General features: G+C 45.9%; 1 pseudogene; it reads right to left on the bottom strand.

Moving 5' to 3' along the window:
• Positions 1-4,117: 4,117 nt before the first annotated feature.
• On the bottom strand, positions 4,118-4,428 carry LOC137361524 (histone H4-like; annotated as a pseudogene).
• Positions 4,429-6,919: the final 2,491 nt, after the last annotated feature.

Here is a 6,919-nt window from a genome sequence, read left to right on the forward strand (position 1 = left end):
ATCACATAACATTCCAGAGACTGACAGAATGAATCAAATACTCACACACAGTGCCACTGACAGAATGTATTCCACACTCACATACAATACTGAAGACTGACAGATACAGAATGTAACTCACACTTACACAAAGTACCAGTGAGTGACAGGTACAGAATGAATCCCACATTCACACATGACGTTAGAGATGGACAGCCAAAAAACAATAAGTCTCCCAGAATAGATAGAATTCATATAAAAATCCTAAAATATGGCAGAGAAGCACTCTTGACATAAATACATGTCTCATTTCCCTCATCTGGAAGGAGGAGAGCATGACAGGGGATCGCCGTGGTGCGGTAATTGTGATCATCTTTAAAAAAAGTTGACAAGACCGACTGTGTTAACGATAGAGGGGTATCCCTGCTGTCCACCACAGGGAAGGTCATCACAAGAGTCCTTCTCAACTGCCTCCGCCCCGTGGCTGAAGAGCTCCGACTGGAATCACAATGTGGATTCTGTCCATCAACAGGCACAGTGAACATAATCTTCAGAGCAAGACAACTTCAAGAAAACGTAGGGAGCAGCAGCAACCTTTATACATAGCCTTCTCTGACCTGACAAAGGCCTTCGACTCTACCAACCGAGAGGGATTATGGAATGTCCTCCTCAAACATACTGCACTACGACATGCAAGCTGTAATCCTTGCCAACGGATCTATCACTGACCCAATCCGAGTGCAAACTACGTCAAGTAAGGCTCTGTCATCGGCACCAATGCTCTTTTCCATCTTCCTTGCCGCAACACTCCACCTCATCTCCTCACACACAAACACAGTACCTGACAGAGACAGAATGAATCCATACAGCACCAGAGACTGAGTTACCAAATTACATAAAACACTCAAACACTGTAGCCTAGACTAAAAAGGAAATTAATTGCACACTCACATGCAATAGCAGAGACACAACGACACAGAATCAGTCAATAAGTGTCCTCCCAACAACAGCCAGGACATTTCCAGGAATCTCTCCACAGGGAGCAGCTCTTTCAATAGAAACTGGGGCTGGAGAGAGTCTTTGTGAAATATACTTCCTGATTGCAGTAAGGGGATTTGTGATTGGTTGCAAATATTTAATCTGATTGGATGGCGAAAGAGACCAAATGTCGAATTACAATATTAAATCGTTGGGACGTCATTCCAAATCACCCAATCACAATCTTTACTTTCCCCCATCCCTCATTAGCATAGAGCTGTGGGATTGTCTAATTAATCCACACTCGGAAGGGGTTTGGTTTATTTCTGTGTCTGAAATTGAAACTAAAGATGGTTGAGTAGAAGAAGAAAGCAGCTGCCAAGAAGGGCGCCAAGAAAACCTTAAATAAACCGTCAGCAAAGGGCGGCAAGAGGCGGAGAAAGTCGAGGAAGGAGAGTTACTCCATCTACATCTACAAAGTGATGAAGCAGTTTCACCCCGACACCGGCATCTCCTCCAAGGCCATGAGCATCATGAACTCGTTTGTGAACGATATTTTCGAGCGCATCGAGGGTGAGGCTTCCCGCCTGGCCCATTACAACAAGCGCAGCACCATCAGCTCCCGGGAGATCCAGACCGCCGTGCGCCTGCTGCTGCCTGGGGAGCTGGCCAAGCACGCCGTGTCGGAAGGTACAAAGGCGGTGACCAAGTACAACAGCTCCAAGTAAAACTGCACAATGGACTGAAAAACATCCCAAACACAACGGCTCTTTTAAGAGCCACCCATAATCTCTCTGAAAAAGCTGCATCCGAACATCTCTATGAAATCATTTTAAGACAATGTGTAACATAATAAATGTCCCACTGCTGTGTTTTTGTCTGCTGTCCCATAAACCGAACTCAAACCCATAATCTGCTCATCCGCCTTTACTTTTTTGCTTAAAGCTGTTATTGTGGTTTTGCACAGCCCCTGAATGACCGCATTAACAGCTGCTTTCAGCGGTAAGGGTCAGACCTCAGTCCCTTCACTCTATTCCTGAAATGTGAACTGATTCATCATTTTATTAACAGTAACTCTCCGCAGTGTAACAGCCCGGAATGGGATTATTACACAGCAGACTACGGGCAGTTTGAGGACTCGATCCTGCTTCCTCTTTTCAGAGAAGGACACTGGGCTCTGATTGAAGATAAACTGAATGTTTCCCCTCAGGGAAATGCTGTGAACAGGGATTTAGTACCTCCCGGGACAGTTTGAAAGCAATTGTAGAAAGATCCACAATTTAAATAACATTTTAAACCCGCGTCTGTAATTCGTGACGGAAAAAGTGGAATAAAACAAAATAAAGAGAAGGGATTTTAAATATTTGACTAAGGATGACATTTATTTAAATCCGCTCCTTTCTGACAATGAAATTGGCGGTCTTTTTGAAATTAACAAATTTTCTGCTTCTGATGTTTTGGCGGTAAATCCCGCCCACTTCTGTTTGTCAGTGACCTGATTGGGGAAGAATATAGGCAAATGAGGTCAATTAAGTACCGGCCAATGGGGAGAGTTTTCAGTCTATAAGTAAAGTAAATGCGGCGGAAATTATCCATTCTTTGTGAAAGTCGTTGCGAGATTGTGGAAATGTCTGGAAGAGGAAAGACCAGCGGCAAAGCTCGGTCCAAGGCCAAGTCTCGTTCCTACCGGGCTGGACTGCAGTTACCGGTGGGCCGTGCTCACAGGCTCCTGAGAAAGGGCAACTATGCTGAGCGTGTGGGTGCCGGAGCCCCGGTCTATCTGGCTGCTGTGCTTGATTGAGTATCTGACCGCTGAAATCCTCGAGCTGGCCGGTAATGCGGCCCGGGACAACAAGAAGAGCCGCATCATGCCCAGACACCTGCAGTTGGCCGTCCGCAACGATGAGGAGCTCAACAAGTTGCTGGGGGGAGTGACTATTGCTCAGGGCGGGGTGCTGCCACATATCCAGGCCGTGCTGTTGCCTAAGAAAACCAGCGCTCAGAGCTCCCAGAAAACGTAAAGCGGCCAAAATGTCACTAATAAACCAAAGGCTCTTTTCAGAGCCACCCACAGTCTCTGTGAAAGGGCCGTTTACTGTCTGATTCCAAAATGTCAGTAACAGGACCGAATGAGAACTATTTCAAATGTTTAAGCATCTGTTTCAGTGATTTCCCACTGTCACCCCAAAGCCTGTCTAATTTATTACTTCCACACTGAGTGAGTTATTTGTCCCGTTACAGATTGCTGAATAGAGTCTGACTGCCATGTGCAGATAAGTAGACAAAAAAATTACAGATTAAAACTTCGTAATATATATAATCCATCAAAAGCTTTTTTTATTCCGCTTTTATCAGCACAAAGTCCTGGCCCGATTTTCCAAACAGCTTGAAACTAATGCCTGATTTACCATTAATTCGCTTCTTTCCGACACTGAAATTGACGGCTTTTTCGAATTCAAACTTTCTGCCAATTTAAGCCAGTGATTTGCTGCATTTTCTGATTCGAGGCTCTGCGATTGGTTAAGACATGTGAATGAGACGTGGGTGACCAATCAGAAGTGGGCTCTGGATAGCGCGGGCTCAAACTGTGGGAATTCCAGGTCCCTGAATGATTGAACTGAAACTGATCAGTTTCACAAACCCTGTCAGTTTCAGTGCAGGAAACACCGTCTCGGGGGAAATAACATCGCAAGTGGGTCTGGTTCCAGTGACCGATTCAACAGCTGCTGCAAAACTCCCGGATTCCCTCATTGCAGCGAAATCATTTTGAAATTCTATGAAAACAATGAGTGATTCTGGAGGAGTGATGTGGCTTTTCACTGAGGGCATGTGTCGACTGGGGAAATAACTAAGTGTAGAGCCTCGGGCACTGTTTACACAGCCTGTTTAGAAAATCAAATCCACTGCACATCCTTGCTGCAAATGAAATGTCAAATTCGGGGATTCCAGTTTTTTTCATCCCGAACACAGCAGATTGATTGAACAAACAATTAAAAGTAAAATACTGCGAATGCTGGAAATCTGAAATATTTCAGATTGATTGAACTGTTCTGAACAGCCTATCCCAGCTCCCATTTCTCGGTCACTGCTCTCTCTGTGAGGCGGTGGGTGGCTCTTAGAAGAGCCTTTGTTTTGTGTTTGCTGGAAAGGGTCAAATTGTTCAACCGCAGAATCCGTAGAGAGTGCGGCCCTGCCGTTTCAGAGCATACACCGCTTCCATGGCAGTGACCGTCTTGCGCTTGGCATGCTCAGTGTAGGTGACCGCATCCCTGATCACATTCTCCAGGAAAACCTTCAACACCGCGCGAGTCTCCTCATAGATCAAACCCGAGATCCGCTTGACCCCGCCAGGGCGAGCCAGGCAGCGGATTGCTGGTTTGGTGATGCCCTGGATATTATCACGAAGCACTTTGCGGTGCCTCTTTGCTCCGCCTTTGCCAGTCCTTTGCCTCCTTTACCTCTGCCAGACATGATGATTCTTCACTCAGATCACTACACAATATAAGAAGCAGACTCTTGCAGGCTCTACTTTACACAGACAGCCCGGACCTGCCTGAGAATGGCAGAGAGAGCAGGAAGGGGAGGAGACAGAGTGAAGATTGAACAGAGAGCAGATGGGGAGGAGACACCCAGAGTGACAGACAGAGAGAGAACGGCCCCTCATCTTTCAGCTCCACCTCCAGTTTCCTCTGGTTCGCCAATTTCAAACCCTTTATTAACAGTGGAACCGAAACCCAGCTCTCCACACAAACCCTTCCAGACTCGGCCTTCATAGTCAAGGCTTTCCAGAAAGCCGGAGCTTTTAAATATGGTTCCGCTACAATTAACACTCAGTAATATTCCCACCTAAACACAGTCCATTCTATAACAAATAACCTACTCAGTAACATCACCATTTCCACAAACATCCGCTTCCAGCAGTTTACAAACACCTTATTGCAGCTGTTTGGGGAATCTCCTGCGTTAAGATTGGAGTTGGAAAGCGGCCTTTACCCGGCAGTGTTACCGTCTCACACTGAATCTGCCAGACATCCTGTTGATCTGCCTCGTTCCCCACTGTCTCTCTTGACTATTACATGGCACGGGTAGTATTTCAGAAAGTACTGCAATGGAGGGAGTGCTGGGGACTCCAGGCCAATCCTGGAGGGATGGGGGAAATATCTTTAGAAATTCCCTGGAGAGAATCGTGATATGACAGGTCTCCAGGGACAGACCAAGGAGAGAGTGTGCACATTGAATGGAAACATGGCAATAAGAATTGGGGATTCAGGAACACAATCCTCTCTGATGGGTTACAGCCTCCCCTCTGCTCCTGCTCTTTACGAGACACTTTTCCAGTTTAAATTTATGGACAAGGTGGGTTAGTTGCTCTCAGGGTGGGTGGAGGGAGAGGAGCCTCAGTGGCCATGGGTGGGACAGGGAAAATGGAGACAGAGAACCAGGACTCCGGTCACTCTCCAGCGATGTCTGCTGGAAAGTATCTGTGGATCGGATGATGCCAGGGGCCCATGGAGAGGGGAAGGGGGTGGGGTGATGGAGTGAGGAGGTGGAGAGGGAGTGTTCGTGGTGTCACAGCCAACCCCCTGCCCAAACCAAACTCCCACATCCCAGCATTATATTGTCCAATTCCTGGAGGCGGAGGATGGCGATTCCCGTTGGATGAATTTCTAATTTTCGGCATCTTATCCTGATAAAATCACCAGTTCTGAAGGAGGCCATTCTGTACTTATTCTCAGGTCATCGAGGGGTCATCTTTCCCTTTTCAGCTCCTGACTGCTGGTATTTTTGCTGTTAAATATGAAATGCAACGTATGTTCGCAGCTGTTTCTGCCCTGTTGCAGCCATAGGAACATAGAAATGGGGGTCAGCCATTCAGCCCCTCGAGCCTGCTGCACCTTTCAATTAGATCCTGGCTCACCTGTATCTTAACTCCAGCTACCTGCTGTAATTTCATAAACCCTCAGACCGTCACTGGATAAACATCTCTCAATCTCAGGTTGGAAATTGTCAATTGACCCTCAGGTTTATCTGATTTTTCGGAGAGAATTCCAGGTTCCCACTACCCTTTGTGTGAAAATGTGCTTCCCGGCAATATTCCTGAAAGGCAGAACTCTAATTTTTGAGTTCTCTCCCTTTGTGGTGGAACTGCTTGTTTACAGATCAGACCGAAGTCCACACTGCAGAACAAACAGCTTTTCCTCTGATCCTGTCACTTCAGCTTTGGATTTGAAGCTCATGCCTCTTTCCATGATGATTCTTTGTGCCCTATCTCTGTAAATGGTTATGCCTGTCTTTTTGTGGGGTATGTCAAACATTCTTTTTTCCAGTCCTACTCAGGACCCCACCCCAGCTCTTTTTCCGGTACAATGATGACTGGATCAGTGTCATTTCCTGCTCCGGCTCCGAACTGGAAAATTTCATCAACTTCGTTTCCGATTTCGCCCTCACTGTGGTTGACAGGGCTCTCAACCCTTTTTATTCTTTTATTTTATCTTTTTTTTTAACCATGTGCCTGCCTTAAACTTGTTTTTTCAAGTATGTGCTTTTGGACAGAACTATTGATTATTCTTTCATTAACACTCTCTCTGCACTAATATTTTGTCTTTCACTACACCATTAGCACACTCCCTTTGCCTTTGCCCCATGACCTCCTTGTCAGTTAATCTCTCCTGCCCTCTGCCCTATTACACACCTTCCCTTTTGTTCTCTTCCCCACCTCCCCCCACCCCCGCTTCACTTGCTTAAAACCTATTACATTGAATGCGGGACAAATTCAATCCATCTTTTGTACTGTATGAGATTAATTTTGACACACTTTCTGGTACATTATGTGACAGGGAGTTTAATTCTACATCTATCTGTCTGTGGTACTGTGTCTGAGTGTGAGATTATTTCAGTGTCAGTCTATGAAACTAAATGTGATTGTGTGATTCATTCTGTATGTCAATCATGAGTATTGTAT

Source organism: Heterodontus francisci, unplaced genomic scaffold (genome assembly GCF_036365525.1).
Source record: "Heterodontus francisci isolate sHetFra1 unplaced genomic scaffold, sHetFra1.hap1 HAP1_SCAFFOLD_945, whole genome shotgun sequence".
NCBI lineage: Eukaryota > Metazoa > Chordata > Chondrichthyes > Heterodontiformes > Heterodontidae > Heterodontus > Heterodontus francisci.